This window comes from Salvelinus sp. IW2-2015, linkage group LG23 (genome assembly GCF_002910315.2).
Source record: "Salvelinus sp. IW2-2015 linkage group LG23, ASM291031v2, whole genome shotgun sequence".
Lineage (NCBI taxonomy): Eukaryota > Metazoa > Chordata > Actinopteri > Salmoniformes > Salmonidae > Salvelinus > Salvelinus sp. IW2-2015.
The window spans coordinates 4,182,587-4,200,927 of record NC_036863.1 but is presented as its reverse complement, the minus strand read 5'-3'; the positions used below and the strand labels follow the sequence as shown (position 1 = coordinate 4,200,927).

General features: G+C 44.2%; 1 protein-coding gene across 1 annotated transcript in view; it reads right to left on the bottom strand.

The window, feature by feature from the left end:
* Positions 1–17,581: 17,581 nt before the first annotated feature.
* LOC111950055 (protein sprouty homolog 4-like) overlaps positions 17,582–18,341 on the bottom strand; it is a 7,303-nt gene continuing 6,543 nt past the window's right edge. The window contains exon 2 of the mRNA XM_023967386.2: positions 17,582–18,341. This exon is cut by the window's right edge and continues 3,611 nt beyond it. The gene's annotated coding sequence lies outside the window, so the exon portion shown is untranslated.

Genomic DNA, 18,341 nt, shown 5'->3' with positions numbered 1-18,341 from the left:
ATTCTAGACGATTCTGTGCTTCCAACTTTGTGGCAGCAGTTTGGGGAAGGCTCTTTCTTGTTTCAGCATGACAATGCCCCAGTGCACAAAGTGAGGTTCATACAGAAATGGTTTGTTGAGATCCGTGTGGAAGAACTTGACTGGCCTGCACAGAGCTCTGACCTCAACCCCATCGAACACCTTTGTGATGAATTGGAATTCCGAATGTGAACCAGGCCTAATCGCCCAACATCAGACCCCGACCTCACTAATGCTCTTGTGGCACAGAGGCACCGGTGGAGGAAACCTGGCAAGCGCATAATTAGCAGACAAAATCAAACGCTGCTTACAATCACTCCCCCGATTAGCAATTGCATTGTATATACGCCTCTGCTAATTTAAGCCAATCAATTGGCATGTCCATGTAGTGTTCACTTCCTTGTATCCGTTCGCTATTCATTTCCAGCTGGCCCTCATCTGGGTGCCATTAGAGCAAGCAGGGGGAAAGTTTCACCCACCGCATGGGGAAAGCAGAGAGAGAGGCTAATAAGAAGTCATTAGGAAGACAATCTCTCGCTCTCTTTCTCTCTCGCCCTCTCTCTCTTTCTCACAGCTGATTGACCGACAGGGTTCAATGCTGTGATATGCAGGTGTACAATAGCGATCTACATAGGACTTCCTGCATGTGTTAGGTATTTACCTCGACTGCATGCAAAATTATGGGTAGATTATTGTGAATGGAATATATACCATAGAGTTAAAGAGGGAGACATGTTAGTCCCTCAGCACAGGAGTACAGAGATTACACTCTTAGAAAAAAAGGTGCTATCTAGAACCTAAAAGGGTTCTTCGGCTGTCCCCATTGGAAAACCCTTTGAAGAACCCTTTTAGTTCCATGTAGAACCCTTTTGGTTCCAGGTAGAACTTGTTTTGGTTCCATGTAGAATCCTTTCCACAGAGGGTTCTACATGGAATCCAAAAGAGTTCTACCTGGAACTAAAAAGTGTTCTCCTATGGGACAGCCAAAGAACCCTTTTGGAACTAAAAAGTGTTCTCCTATGGGACAGCCAAAGAACCCTTTTGGAACTAAAAAGTTCTTAAAACATCCATATTAGGTCTTCCCTGTTTTCTGGGTGTATTTTGTGTCAGTGCTGCCCAACCTTTCCTCTATCTCAGTGGACCATCCTAATAACACGTGTACATGTGTGTATGTGTATGTCTTTATGCATGGCCAGTGCTGTTTGTCCTGCTGAATGTGTATTTCATCTTGATCTGGTTAACCTGCGACCTGCCTCCTTTTACCCATTGAAAAAAACATCCTGTCCAAATATTTGAGCAGGCTCTCTGTGTGTGTGTGGGGGCATTTGTGTGTGTGTGCGCGTGCATCCGGGCGTGTGTGCGTTTGTGTGTGTGTGTGTATGCGCGTGTCCGTGTGTGTGTGTGTATTCCGAGCTCTTCCTGGACCATGTCAGCTGAGATTAATGTAGATTCACTAATGCATAGAGTGGGAGGCACCCAGGCACACATATGAAACCTTGAACAGGAGCTCCAGTGAGAGGCAGACCTCGGCTGAGTGGAAATTCCTTCATGCATTATTAGGAGCCGCTGCTCAAGAAGTAGTTTCACCACCACTTCAAAACTAGAATCAGTGGCCAGAAATCTGTTCCCTGGGCTGCTTCTGCCCAGCAGAGTCTTTGAATCCAAACAAGGAGGGCCAGACATCGAGACAGAGGGGTCTGACAGAGAGATAGGGAGACGGAGAGACGGAGGGATCAGACAGATAGACGGAGAGGTCAGACAGAGAGACACAGGGGTCAGACAGAGATAGACGGGTCAGACAGAGTGACAGATAAACAGAGGGGTCAGACAAAGAGGCAGAGGGGTCAGACAGAGAGACAAACAGAGAAACAGAAAGACAGAGGGGTCAGACAGAGGGGTCAGACAGAGAGACAGACAGAGAAACAGAAAGACCGAGGGGTCAGACAGAGGGGTCAGACAGAGGGGTCAGACAGAGAGACAGACAGAAACAGAAAGACAGAGGGGTCAGACAGAGGGATCAGACAGAGAGACAGACAGAGAAACAGAGGGGTCAGACAGAGGGGTCAGACAGAGAAACAGAGAAACAGAGAGACAGAGGGGTCAGACAGAGAGACAGACAGAGAAACAGAGAGACACTCTCTGCCAGTCAATCAGACCATCAGCTCTCTCTCATGCCGGCCCCGGGCTCCAGCCAAACTGTGTGGGGTCACCACCAACCATTCACATGACAGTCTCCACCAGAGATAAGCCTTTTCTCTGCTATGAAGAAAGGGGGTTTTCGGGCCAAATATGGGGGACCCTGGGAACAAGAGTCAGCCATTGTGTGGGAACTGTGGAGGGGAGTATACACTCAGACTGTAAGGACAGCTTGCTGTGGGGCTGCCAGAGTAGGCAGACAGGGGGAAAGGACCCTGGCCACCATTGTGCGGCCTGGACAGAGGTGTCTTTGTCTGGGGCATCGTCGCCTAGCAGGTGCTCTCTTCCCCCCCTCCTCTCACTGTTGGGAGCTCCTGTGTCCAGCACCCTGGGGGCAGGAAAGAGCCATGCGGGTGGGCGGATGAGCGCCCCCTCTCTCCCAGCTGGCCCCCCTCTCCCATGGGATAGAGCGAGAGATGGGGGGGGGGGGTAGAGAGAAAGAGAAAATAAGATAGAAAGATGGAGAGAGCATGATAAAGAATATAAGAGATCGAAAGAGAGAGAGATGCTCTGACCGTCAGACAGGAAGGGCATTATTGATCGTCTCTCTCTCACAAAGGAAGGAAATCCTCCATTAACTAAACTTTATAAAACTGATATCCCTTTGCACTCTATAAGAAAGGGAGGAGGGACAGGGATATGGAGTGAGGGAGAGAGAGACAGAGAGAGAGCGAAAGAGAAGGAGCGAAGGATGGGTTAAGGAGAGAGAAAGCAAGGAGAGCAAGGAAAGAGAAAGACACAGGAAATAGAACGTGAGAAAACTGTGAGGGAGAGATTAACACACTAATCCAATATCCGATGCTCCTGGACGACAGGGTGGGCGCTGAAGGATGTGTGTCGTAAGCATTTCACCGTGACCCACCACATCCTATACACGGCGCCACATCAGCCCGGGCCAGGGAACCATGCTGCCAGCCGGCCCTCCGGCCAGCTCCAGAACTGACCACCACTTGCTCATACACAACACCTCCCCTCCCCTACTCATGTCCTGGCTTTACAAACCTCTCTGTGTTCTCTGGAAATCAAGCATCTCTCTCTCTCTCTCTCTCTCTCTCTCTCTCTCTCTCTCTCTCTCTCTCTCTCTCTCTCTTCTCTCTCTCTCTCTCTCCTCTCCTCTCTCTCTCTCTCTCTCTCTTCCTCTCTCTCTCTCTCTCTCTCTCTCTCTCTCTCTCTCTCTCTCTCTCTCTCTTTCTCTCTCTGTGTGTGTCTGAGCCATGGCCACTCCCATACTCAAACAGGGCTGGGGGTATTTTTAGACATGTTATGTTATGAGACTTCAGGAAGATTTGTCGTCACAGACCCAGTTATTTTAACAGTGGTGAGAAAGACAGACAATCACCACTATAACAGGGGGGATGAGGCCATAAGAGCACTGGGAGTACATAGGAATCCACATTAAAAAGGCTCACGTCTAAAAGCAGACTTAGACCCATGGTGAGACATGCCAAGTTAGCCCTCTCCTAGGTGCCATAGCCCCACACGCTGTCGCTGCTGGCAGAGATCTCATGGATCTGAGGATGGAGAAGATGAAGTGTAGTATTATGCTCAGGGAACGTCTGGGAAGTCTTCTCGTGGTATAGTTGTGTTACCGAGGTGTGTTGGGTCTTAAAAGGGCTGTTGGCATGGCGATGATCATTGTAGCTTGTGATATTCTGCATCTTAACAATGTACCCAGTCTTGTGCTTCATTCTATACCCATTCCATTACAAAACCAAAAGGAAGCATACTAACTAACTGATGATCATTCATCAGAGAGCAAGTAGAAGTCCACTACGGGAAACTGTCCTGTGACCAGAAAACTATCTATCAGGAGTAAGAAAACTTTCCCTCATGAACGGGAACTGACTAGGCAGATAAATAGCACAACAGATGTGTGTGTGTGTGTGTTCAGCTGCTCCATGAGTCCTCTTAAGTGGTGTTATCAACAGCTAGGTTTACCTAACATCCAGCCCTCATGCCAGGTTCTCCTTATTGTAGGGTAAATCCATTTCAATTCAATCTTTTTTTGACCGCACATCAAATCAAATCAAATGTTATTGGTCACATACACATGGTTAGCAGATATTCATGCGAGTGCTTCTCTTTTGATTTGCATGAAATCGTTCTTACATATTTGGCAGGTTGACATTTATTGTCATGAGTCTTGTCCTGGAGGGAGAACTGAGCAATTTCCTCTTAGATAGGCCAGCTGCAAAGTCCAAATTGGCTATATTGTAAAGATTTATGAAAACAACAATGTGCTTTTTGGTCTTAATTTAAGGTTAGGGTTAGGTATTAGGGTTACGAGTGTGGTTAAGGTTAGGGTTAAGGTCAGGGTCAGGGTTAGGTTCAGTGGAGGCTGCTTAGGGGAGGACGGCTTATAATAATGTCTGCAACCGAGCAAATGGAATCATCAAACACATGGAAACCATTCCACTTATTCCTCTCCAGCCATTACCACGAGCCCCTTCTCCCTAATTAAAGCACCACCAACCTCCTGTGGTTAGGTTTCAAATCAGATTCGATGACTTTGTGGCTGTACCAGTTAGTGACCACTCTGCAGAGCTGCCTCCAGAACAAGATTCATGACGAAAAAACCGCTAACCTGCACATGTTTTCCCATTGTAGAAGTGGTCAGAAAGTGTCTTTTTAGACCTGAATGCCAAAACATTCAAGAGATAAAGGTGCTGAAAGTTAACCTATTTCGCAAACCCCACCATACCATGAGACATCCATGTCTTCATCACTGTAAAAGATAAACAGTTGAGATTGATATCATTTAAAAGCTTATGAACAGGGTTGTCAAACTCATTTCTTATTTTTAATTTTATTTAAAAAAAACAACTTTATACATCAATTATTTAAAAACGTGTAAAAACGTACAAAAAATCTGATTCACATATGTTGCAGCTTAGACTATTTTACATCGTCTGAAGATTTTGTGTTGTGCCCGCCATCGGTTGTGATTGTGGTTGTAATTGAATGTAGAAACGCCAAGTCAATTGAAATGCAAATGGTTTACCAGCCTCATTTCAGTGGTCTGAATGGTTGAGTTCATTCTAGTTCTATGATTGAAATGACACGCACCCTGTGGGTGTCAAGAGTTTGCATGCTGTGTCTCAGCTGATGGTACAATACAAACACCTCAGATGATTTCAGTCATGGTCTAAGCTGCAACATACGAGAATGTGAAAAAAGTCAGAGTTTACGCGTTAATGGTTTAAAAATGACGAAAAAGGTTGACATCTTTTTATTAAAAAACTTTTTAAAATTAAATTATAAAATAGTTTGAGACAACCCTGTTCGTAAGCTTTGAAATGATATCAATCTCAACCGTTTATCTTTTCTAGTAATTAAGACATGGATGGTGCCAGAAGAAATGGCAGCAGTTTTACGGGCGCCCAACCAATTGTGTTATTATGTGTTTTTTTTGCGTTATTTGTAACTTATTTTGTACATAATGTTTCTACCACCATATCTTACAGCAAAAAATAGCTTCTGGATATCAGGACAGCGATCACTCACCTCGGATTAGACTGAGAGCTTCTGGATATCAGGACAGCGATCACTCACCTCGGATTAGACTGAGAAGCTTCTGGATATCAGGGACAGCGATCACTCACCTCGGATTAGACTGAGAGCTTCTGGAATATCAGGACAGCGATCACTCACCTCGGATTAGACTGAGAGCTTCTGGATATCAGGAACAGCGATCACTCACCTTGGATTTAACTGAGAGCTTCTGGATATCAGGACAGCGATCACTCACCTCGGATTAGACTGAGAGCTTCTGGATATCAGGACAGCGATCACTCACCTCGGATAAGACACAGATTTTTTCTTCAACAAGCAGGACGCACAGGACATACTCCGAACACCCAACAAGGCCAACATCCCAGTAATTGGAAAAAGGAAGAGACGCAGGTACAGAAGACACAGAGCGGTGTGCCTCGTAAGGATCCGCAGAAGGTGAGTGGGAAAGCTGCCATTACCGTCAATATTACTCGCCAACATTCAATCATTGGACAAAAAATTAGACGAGGTACGATCACGAATATTCTACCAACGGGACATCAAAAACTGTAACATCTTATGTTTCACGGAATCGTGGCTGATTGATGATATGGATATTCAGCTAGCGGGATATACGCTGCACCGGCTAGATAGAACAGCACACTCCGGTAAGACAAGGGGAGGCGATCTGTGCATATTTGTAAACAACAGCTGGTGCACGAAATCTAAGGAAGTCTCTAGATTTTGCTCGCCTGAAGTAGAGTATTTTATGATAAACTGCTGACCACACTATTTGCCAAGAGAGTTTTCATCTATACTTTTCGTGGCTGTTTATTTACCACCACAGACGGATGCTGGCACTAAGACCGCACTCAGTCAGCTGTATAAGGAAATAAGCAAACAGTAAACCCTAAGGAGGCGCTCCTAGTGGCCAGAGACTTTAATGTAGGGAAACTTAAATCAGTTTTACCTAATTTCTATCAACATGTTAAACGTGCAACCAGAGGGAAAAAAATTCTAGATCACCTGTACTCCACACACAGAGACGCGTACAAAGCTCTCCCTCGCCCTCCATTTGGTAAATGTGAGCACAAATTCTATCCTCCTGATTCCTGCTTACAAGCAAAAATTAAAGCAGGAAGCACCAGTGACTCCAGTCTATAAAAAAGTGGTCAGATGAAGCAGATGCTAAGTTGCAGTACTGTTTTGCTATCACAGACTGGAACATGTTCCGGGATTCTTCCGATGGCATTGAGGAGTACACCACATCAGTCACTGGCTTTATCAATAAGTGCATCGATGACATCGTCCCCACAGTGACTGTACGTACATACCCCAACCAGAAGCCATGGATTACAGGCAACATTCGCACTGAGCTAAAGAGTAGAGCTGCTGTTTTCAAGGTGCGGGACTCTAACCCGGAAGCTTATAAGAAATCCTGCTATGCCCCCCGACGAACCATCAAACAGGCAAAGCGTCAATACAGGGCTAAGATCGAATCGTACCACCATGGCTGTGACGCTCGTCTTATGTGGCAGGGCTTGCGAACTATTACAGACTACAAAGGGAAGCACAGCCGTGAGCTGCCCAGTCACACGAGCCTACCAGACGAGCTAAATTACTTCTATGCTCGCTTTAAGGCAAGCAACACTAAGGCATGCATGAGAGCATCAGCTGTTCCGGACAACTGTGTGATCACGCTTACCATAAGACCTGCCTAAATGACTAGAGACCCGTAGCACTCACGTCCGTAGCCATGAAGTGCTTTGAAAGGCTGGTAATGGCTCACATCACCACCATTATCCCAGAAACCCTAGACCCACTCCAATTTGCATACCGCCAAAACAGATCCACAGATGATGCAATCTCTATTGCACCCACACTGCCCTTTCCCACCTGGACAAAAGGTACACCTATGTGAGAATGCTATTCATTGACTACAGCTCAGCGTTCAACACCATAGTACCCTCAAAGCTCATCACTAAGCTAAGGATCCTGGGACTAAACACCTCCCTCTGCAACTGGTTCCTGGACTTCCTGGCAGGCCACCCCCAGTTGGTGAGGGTAGGTAGCAACACATCTGCCACACTGATCCTCAACACTGGAGCCCCTCAGGGGTGCGTGCTCAGTCCCCTCCTGTACTCCCTGTTCACCCATGACTGTGTGGCCAGGCACGACTCCAACACCATCATTAAGTTTGCAGACGACACAACAGTGGTAGGCCTGATCACCGACAACGGAGAGACAGCCTACAGGGATGGGCAAACATGTATGGAAAGTTTTGATCAGATCAAAAGGGATGCTGTCAAAAATGCATTTACCCTGTAGCCTATGTTACAAATCCCCTCCAGCCAGAGTGGTCGCCTCCCCTCCCCAGCCTCTTCAGGTTGGGGGACACAAATCACCATCAGGCCCCCGGGTGAACCTCTGTCCTGTGTGGATCTACCCTGCTTTGGCTGTTTATCAGATGGGCCGTGTGCCCGCTGCTAGCCCACGCAAGGTAAACTAAGGGGACAAATGATACATGCGCTTGTCCCTTCTTTCCTGATCATGGCAACAAAGCATCATTGTAACTCGGAGGCAGCAGACACACAGTGGACCTTTATTTGTGGGTCCTGTGCATCCGAACCTTTGTTCCCCTGGCTTCCTGTGAAGTCATACCTGTTACATAAGGGTCCGCTTCCTGTTTCACTGACCTGATGCGTTTGTGCAGCCATTGTGTTGGCTCTTTAATAACTTACATAGACAGTCCCGAAGACGGAAGAAGGCACAGCAGCTGTGTGGTGATGAGGGGAGAAGGCACAGGGACAACTGATCCTGCTACGCACATGCATGCGCACACATACACACACTTTAAAAAGAAATTGGGATTAAAAATGTTTTACAATTAAAAATCCTACTTTCTCTAACCCCTAACCTAACCCTACCCCTCCTAACCCTAACTCTAACCCTAATCCTAACCCTACCCCTAACTCTTAACCTAACCCTAATCCTAACCCTACCCCTAACTCTTAACCTAACCCTACCCCTAACTCTTAACCTAACCCTACCCCTAACTCTTAACCTAAACCTACCCCTAACTCTTAACCTACCCCTAACTCTTAACCTAACCCTATCCCTACCCTACCCTAACTCTTAACCTAACCCTACCCTAACTCTTAACCTAACCCTAACCCTTAAGTTTAAAATAGCATTGAATAAATTTAGGACATGAAAAAAGTCATTTTTTCCCTACTTGTCAAGACATTCGGGTGAATTGTTGGACATTGGGTCTGATAAGGTAGGCAAACAAGTGCCAACACACACACACACACACACACACACACACACACACACACACACACACACACACACACACACACACACACACACACACACACACACACACACACCACACACACACAACACACACACACACACACACACACACACACACACACACACACACACACACACACACAAACCCAAAAACCATCACCACACACACACACACACACACAGCAAAGCCTTTGATAAGATCACCACTGCAAACACATCCTTAGTACTAATCCCCCCTGCAGTACACATCTCAGCCAACCGCAGAGTTCTATCTATGTAGGACAGTCAAACCAATGTGGGGCATACACCTCGGAGGTCCTCCCTCTTTCCTTTTCACAATGCGATCGCAGCAGCCTGGTAACAGCTACCCACACAAGTTTGGTAAAAAGAGGAAACACAATAGAGAGCAAGAGATATTAGTAGTGAAGACAATGTGGCTGAGGACCCATAGTGCAACTAGCGGCTATCTGAGGACCCAGAGTACAGCGCCTGGCTAGCTGAGGAGAGGAGCCACTGAGGGCTGTGGAAATAGCAGCTCATATCCTCTGACTGGTTGTCCTTCTGCGCCTCCTACAGATGTAGGATCTTCATTTGAGCCAGTTAGCTACAGCAGGAAAATAATTATGCAGCAACAGGAAATGTGAGTTATTATGTGGATTATAATTAATGGACATTTTTGTAGGTGTTGATAAAATCAAGTCTGAAATTTCAGTGGAAATTACAAAGTTCAGAAGCGTTTCAAACCTGAAATACACTACAAGTTTTACATTTCCTGCATTGCAGAAAAGTTATCCTGCAACAGGGTGATCAAATTAAGACATACATATACTATACTATACTGTACTATACTATACTATACTATACTATACTAGAAAACGACTCTTCCCATACTCCCTCGGGGTCTACAGGAAGCAGCTTCCTGAGTCTATAGCCTTGGAGTCTGGCCTACTGCTACTGTGGTAGAACGGCAGGGCAGCGGTACGAGAAGAAAGATCCCACTGGGCACAGACGTCAGTTCAATGTCTAGTTTGGATTTATATTTGGTTGAGTTGTCAACTAACGTGAATTCAAGGTGAAATCAACAAAACAATTTACCATGTCATTGGATTTAGATTCAAAGTTGGGTGAATAAAAGACAAAATGCCTTGACGTTGATTACTTTTTGAAAATTCAATCAGTTTTCCAAGTTGATTCAACTTCATCCTATTGATTTTTTTGGTTGAAATGACGTGGAAACAACGTTGATTCAATCAGTTTTCGCCCAGTGGGATGAGATAATAAACTGATTTGCATAACTGAGCCAGGTACCTACGTTGCTTTATAGGGAAGGTATACAGAAAGGAGATACTGGCTGTCACTGGACTGATGTCATCACTCCCTATGTGCCTGAAAGTCAGAGGAAAAAGTCATTTTCCCACGTTCCCAAACATGGGTTCAGAGTAGCTACCAATTTAAAAAAAAAAATGGAGCTAACAACACCTGGAAACAACAGAAGAAGAAGTAAATGAGAGTTGAACTGTGGGAGAGAGAGGAGAGAAGAGAGGGGAGAGGAGAGAGGAGAGGAGAGGAGGGGAGAAGAGGGGAGAGGAGAGGAGAGGGGGGAGAGGAGAGAGAGGGAGGGAGTAGGAGGAGGAGAGAGAGAGGGGAGAGGAGAGAGGAGAGGAGAGGGAGAAGAGGGGAGAGGAGAGGGGGAGAGGGAGAGGAAGAGGAGAGTAGAGAGGAAGAGGAGGAGCGAAGAGAGAAGAAGGAGAGAGAAGAGGAGAGGAGGAGAGAAGAGAGAGAGGGAGAGGAGAGGGGAGAAAGAGAGGGGAGAGGAGAGGAGGAGAGAGAGAGAGGAGGAGAGGAAGAGGAGGAGGGAGAGAGGAGAGGAGAGTAGGAAGGAGGAGATGGAAGAGGAGAGGGGAAATGGAGAGGGGAGGGAAGGTTTTGCACAGTGTTCTCTGTGAGAGATAATGTATAAATGTTATTGCGGTTGTGTTGGCTGAGCTCCAGAGGAAGTGTTGGGCTTTGACATGCGCTACAGGAATGCACTGCAGCTGAGTCAAGTGGGTGTGTCAGCGCTATTGGGTCGGGAAGCCAAGTTTGGTAGTCTCTGGCCCCTCGGCGCCTCAGGGGACTGCTGTGTTGTTATTCACCCAGCACAGAGAGAGCATAGGCCGGAGAATTGTGTGTGTGTGTATGTCACGGAATGCTCTTTTACACATGTACTTAGGCAATAAGACATTCAAGTTGAAAGATCCATCCACATGAAATATACAACAGCTGATCAGTCTCAAGTTTAAAAGTATCAAATTACAAGGTCTGAATACTTATAATGATGGTGAGTCGTGGAGCCTCATTAAAATTCCTGTCCCCTACCATTCACCTCAATTCACTTTTGTTGCCATTCCTTGAGCCATTTAAAAATAAGGAAAAACAATCCCGTTTGCTGAGCTACATTTACATTTTAGCAGACACTCTTATCCAGAGTGAATTACAAATAGGGTTAAGTGCCTTGCTCAAGGGTACATCGACAGATTTTTCAATTTTTCACCTAGCTGGCTCGGGGATTCAAACCAGCTGCCTTTCAGAAACTGGCCGAACGCTCCTAACCGCTAGGCTACCTGCTGCCCCACAGCTATGACTGATCCACCAGTTTATAGGCTTTGTGTATGAATATGCTGCATGTCTTTGCACACAAAAGTTAACTGAAACGTTTTGCCTCCTTGGTATAATGTGCCTTCTGCACAAAGTAGTGCATGGAAGAAAATTGTTGAATAGGAACAAGATTAACCGGTGTCCCCGCACATTGACTCTGTACCGGTACCCCCTGTATATACTAGTCTCGCTATTGTTATTTTACCGCTGCTCTTTAATTACTTGTTCCTTTTATTTCTTATTCTTATTCGTATTTTTTAAACTGCATTGTTGGTTAGGAGCTTGTAAGTAAGCATTTCACTGTAAGGTCTACTACACCTGTTGTATTCGGGGCATGTGACTAATAAAATGTGATAAAAAATTTGATTTGAGATGACATAGTGTCGCTAGTGAAAGTCTACATACCCCTTGCACAGTCTTCACATTTTGCACCTTCAAATTTGATCTCAAAAGGGAATAAATCCTACTGATCTACACAACCTACTCCACATTTCCAAAGTCAAAGAAAATGTATAGAAAATAGTCCAAATTAATCAAATAAAATAAATAAAATGTTTTGATTGCATATGTCTTCACACCCCAGAGTTAATACTTGGTGGAAGCACCTTTGGCAGCTGTTACAGCTGTAAACGATATTGAATAACATTCCATAAATTTCGCACAATTCTTAGGGCAACATATTTACATTGTTTTTGTCAAAATTGCTCAAGCTCAGTAAATTTGGTTTGGAGTCATTGATGGACAGCAATATTCAAACCTGGTCTTTGCTTTTCAACGCAATTTAAGTCAGGACTGAGACTAGACCATTCAGGAACACTCAACACCTATTGGAAAGACATTCTGGGGTGCCTTTGGTATTAACATTTGTGTAATTGTCCCGGTGAAAAATAAAACTCTATCCCACGGTTAGGTATTCAGAAGACTGTGTCAAGGTTTCCTCAAACTTTTTGTCTTGGCTTTGCTCCTTTCATTTTAATTTTGATCCTGACAGTCCCTGCCGGTGACAAGCATACCCATAACATGAGGCTGCCACCACAGTACTTGACAACGCAGAGGACTAACAACATTACATTCACTCCACATTACTGGCCTGTATGACAGTGAAAAGAATTAAGCCTGTATAAAAAATAATCCACTCCAAATCATCCATTTTGTTTGTAAAAAGGCTGTTTGGTAATACAGCAAGATAACACGATAAAGAAATTGACTTTTTGACCTAAATTAAAAACGACAGGCTTGGGTCGTATCCAATAAAACACAACACAGAGTGATTCTTTATTTTAAGTATTGTGGTGGCAGCATCATGTTATTGGTATGCTTGTCACCGGCAGGGACTGGGGAGTTTGTCAGGATCAAAATAAATATGAATGGAGCAAAGCCCAGGTAAAAAGTTAGAGGGAAACCGGCCTCAGTCTTCCGAAAACTTAACCCAAGGATAGAGTTTTATTTTTCAGCAGGAAAATTACACACATTTTAATGCCAAAGACAAGTCAGAATTGCTTTCCAAGAGGTGTTGAGTGCTCCTGAGTGGTGCAGTCTCAGTTTAAATTGGCTTGAAAAATCAGTGACAAGGTTTTTGACTCCCAACCACATTTACTGTGGTGTATTTATAATATAAAATGCTCTTTCAAGACACAAGTGCTATACGTTTTACAGCTGTCTGAGCTTTGACCAGTGCAAATCCATTTGGCCTAGGTGTTAGCAGAGTCGAAGCGAGCAGCAGGCCTGAGTAGCCTCAGAAAGCGGAAATGATGCGGGTCATGGCACTTGCCTTTGCATCCATGAAAAGCACTTAGAAATGACAAATAGTCATAAATCATACATGTTTTTTTATTTTTTATATTTAACTGTTTAATAAAACATAATGCAAGTCCTTTATACTGCAAAACTGGTTATGCACCATTTAAAGTGCTATGGGTAAGAACATTGGCTTGACCCAGTAGTGATGTAGTTGTCCCAGAGTTCTAGTGACATGTTTTGGGGATTTAGATGTATTATGTCTATTATTTTGAATGCTAAACGTTGAACAAAATGATTGAATATATTGTATAGATAGAATGCTATTAAAATAGTTTTTTTTCTTATAGTATAGCTCTAATGTGTGTCCCCTTAGTTTTATGTCATTCAAAATGTTACCTTTATTTAACTAGGCAAGTCAGTTAAGAACAAATTCTTATTTTCAATGACAGCCTAGGAACAGTGGGTTTACTGCCTTGTTCAGGGGCAGAACGACAGATTTTTACCTTGTCAGCTCGGGGATTCGATCTTGCAAACTTTCGGTTACTAGTCCAACGCGCTAACCACTAGGCTACCTGCCGCCCATTACATTCTCTTCAGGGGAGAACTGTTATCGGGGGAGGGGTCTGTATTAATGAAAATTATTAGCTAATCACACCTTTTTAGTATGTCATAAATTTGAGGATTCCATTGATCATTCGGTGAGTCTGAATCCAAAGTGTCACTTAGTTTCAGTCAATTTAAATGAAGGGAAATTACGTTGTGAGCAAAATGATTAATTATATCACTTTAATGGATTGACGACCTTGGATCTGAGCATTTGTGGTCTCCATTTCAGAAAATCCTAATTTACAGTACAAAATATGTCTCATCTGTGTTACCATCATTGTTGTTACTACTCCTACTGGTCGCACAATGTTATTATAAGGGTTAAAAAAAGTTATTAAGCTACCGAATTAGTCGATTTAAAATGGAACGATGTACCCAAATACAGTACATATATATTTTTTAAATTCTTCCCAGAATGGCATGCCCAAATGTCACCGTAATTCAAGAACGACCCAGGCAAGACAGTAGCTCTTTGTTTAAAGTTGCTGCTTGGTCAGATGCCATGGAGTTTGGAGACCGAAGGAGTCTGGCTGGTGCACTCTGAAACTTTTGGCAAACTCTCAATTCCATCTCCCTTTCTCTCTATCTCCCCTGCTCTCACCCCACCTCCCTTTCTCTCTATCTCCCCTGTTTTCACCCCACCTCCCTTTCTCTCTAATGCCCCCGCTCTCACCCCACCTCCCTTTCTCTCTATCTCCCCTGTTTTCACCCCACCTCCCTTTCTCTCTAATGCCCCTGCTCTCACCCCACCTCCCTTTCTCTCTAATGCCCCTACTCTCACCCCACCTCCCTTTCTCTCTATCTCCCTACTCTCACCCCACCTCCTTTTTCTCTAACTTAAAGTGTTGAAGTGTGTGTTTCTCTTGCGTTGAAGTCTTCCTGTCACACTTGGTTCGCTGGGCCCTGAAATACCAGTGCAGGATGGCTTTCGCAATCTCCAGGTCTAAATGTTAGGGTTACATTTCCAAACAGCGTGTACTTGCCATTTCCGCCCATCTGAGCGTGCATTCCTGCAGACCTGCACATGTCCCGTAGGAAAACCCAGAAGGATCTCTCTTCCAATTCCCTGACCTCACAAATCGTTGAGGCACTTTTGTTTGACTCTCTCTCTCTCCAGTCCATGTCATTAGTATGCACAACCAGTAGAGAGGGGAAGAGTGAGGGAGAGGGGGATGAGTACTGCACCAGATGTGGAAAGGACTTTTGCAATATGTCATCCAAACTGCAAGGGGACGTTTACTTCAACCAAATCAACATGGATGAGTTTACTTGGGAAATGTGCAGACAGGTCTGTTCCAGTCACAGCATGGACTGACTGGCTGGACAAAATGGCTGCCGAACATGAGAAACACCAAGCAAAGAAAAAAGCAAAAAAAAAAATAGAAGGATCAACGGATGTTATGTCGAACTTGGACAGGGTGATAGGTATCTGTTTGATGGTCCAACTGTGTGTCTGCTGTGGCTGTGACTTCCAGAATGGTGTGGCCTTACTTTGGCATGCACAGAACAATGTCCTCTATAGCTGGAGGGCTGGTGACACACTTGTGTTGAAAGAAGGGCTTTGCTATCACCAGCAGGCACTACAGCATAATAGTAAGAACATTTAAATTATAGACTTGTAACACTATAAACAAGATTACAGATAAATACAAGGACAATCATATTATTGTTGATGATAATATATTAGCTAGATAATAATAGGAAGCAATAAGGCTTAGGGGAGGGGTGTGGTATATGGCCAATATACCACGGCTAAGTAAAAACAAAACTAGTATATTGGCCATATACCACAAACCCTGAGGTGCCTTGTTGCTATTATAAACTGGTTACCAACGTAATTACAAGAGTAAAACATGTTTTTGGGGGTCATAACCGTAGTATATACCACAGCTTTCAGCCAATCAGCATCTAGGAGCCAAAGTACCCAGTTTATAATAGAGTATATTGTATGAGAAGGATACTACCAGAGTAAGGATACACCTGAATAAAAGCTATAGGAACCGGTACTGTACACAATGTAGTCAGAGTCATAAGTGTTTTTTTCTTCTTCGTTTCGTCATGTCACTTTTACAGATATTTTCACAGCTTTGATCATAATGGGATTTAGGAAGTGCTGTACATGGGAGCTATCGGCAACAAAGCACAGCCATTCCAACCTGCAGAGTGAGAATATGCTGTTTGACGGAGTGTGACGACCTTACTCTCAACATTGTGCATTGACTGACACTTCCTAAGAACTCATCCATGAAACAGTGTGGTTAGCTAAGATAATACGACACCTACCAGCGACAGCATTACCTTTTCCCATATCCTATGTCTGTGAGAGGGGTGCTTTCTTCACTTGCTGCCATTTAAAATTCCTGAGCTGATGTGTAGTTTTGGGCCTGGCGGAGCGTGGGGGGGGGGGGGGGGGGGGGGTGACAGCAGTGGTGTGGAATACACGGTGGTGGTGTGGGAGGAGCGCAGTGCAGGGTGGGGAATGACAGACAGGCAGGTTTGTCTCAGATCTCACCTGCTCTAACAGAACAGCCCAGTGCCACAGGCTGCAGCGGAAGCCCCAGCTCAGCCAGGAGGGGAAGTCATCTCAGCTTCTCACTCATCTCCCCCAGGTGCTTACAGGTAACACTCAGGAGACAGGGCCCTGCCTTGCCTGGAGGGGAAACGACACAGGTGGGCCTGGGGGTGGGGGCGTAGGTACAGCACAGGTTGACCACGTAGGTACGGTGGTGTTCTTGTTGGGAGAAAAGGAATCATCTATATAACCCTGTCAGTGTTCACACACACAAGGACATTTTTTCCAAATAGAGGAAAACATTTTCTCAGCATGGTTTTTCTTACAGTAAGTAAAAAATATCTGAATATTTTTTTTATTTAACCTTTATTTAACTAGTCAAGTCAGTTAAGAACTAATTCTTATTTACAATGACGACCTACCCCGGCCAAACCCTAACAACACTGGGCCAATTGTGCACTGCCCTATGGGACTCCCAATCACAGCCAGTTGTGATACAGCCTGGAATTGAACCAGGGTCTGTAGTGACACATCTAGCATTGAGATACAGTGCCTTAGACCAATGCGCCACTCGGGAGCCCCAGTGTTACTTACTGTAATATTTTCTGTCAGTAAATGTAGCTTCTTCTGGCCTGAATTGGAGTGTGGCTTACCACTGCTCTATAGGAGAATAATACAATTTAAACTAAAAGGAAGGGAATTCAGGAAGCATTCAAATGAAACAGTGAAAACCACAAAATGTCCTGATTTAACATGATTAGCAGGTTTAATTTGGTCCTTTGCGAATGAACGGGGAACAGGCTATTTCTGGCCCACTTTTTCATTTTTTAAACTTTCAACCATAGCTCTCCCGCCCCAGATCAACAAAATGACAAACTAAGTCTTGTAACTATGGAAACAGAACTCTCATTGGTAGCTTTAACACTTAACCATGTTCCTCCAAGCTGAAAGGACATGGCAGAAAGACAGAGAATGTACTGATGTGTTTCCTGTCTGTCTAAGAGTTTGGTTCGTGTATGATTCAAGTAGATGACCGTCAGTAAAAAAAGACACCACAACATGTTTATATTTAACAATATATATTTCCAATGTCAATGTACATTCCATTTCGACATAAGCTTTCTTCACAAACAAAGGTTGGCATCTAAATAAATACTATATAAAATAGAACTTCAAAATAAATATATCTATAAAGGGAAACTTTTATATGTGAGATTTTTTCATTTTGTTATAGTTAAACAAAACAAAAGCACAGAGCTAATTTTTCCGCAACATTGACATTGCAAAGGCAAAGACATTGAATAGCAGGAGCCAGCATTTTGGAAGGTTATTTTGATTGAGTTGAAGATAATTCTAGTGGCCACAAGTGTACCACAAAATGGAGTTTAAGTCACAGCAATCTAACAAAATAAAAGGCTTCATTATTGAGTTGTCATGGTTGGTGATTATTCAATACCTTAACAGGCCACCAAACACATGACACTAAGGTAGTTTGGGGCTAAGAATTTTACCCAAGCCACAGTGTGAGAGAGAGACTGAGAAAAAAAGGCAGAGAAGCAAAAGAGATCCACTATTAAACAAGAAGGAATGGAATGTAGCTTTAGAGTTCTCTTTTCCTCATGGTGGTTTTGACAAGTTTATGGACAGCAGCTGTATTTGTTAATCAAGGCCAGGGTATTTGTCAATCAAGGCCAGGGTATTTGTCAATCAAGGCCAGGGTATTTGTTAATCAAGGCCAGGGTATTTGTCAATCAAGGCCAGGGTATTTGTCAATCAAGGCCAGGGTATTTGTCAATCAAGGCCAGGGTATTTGTCAATCAAG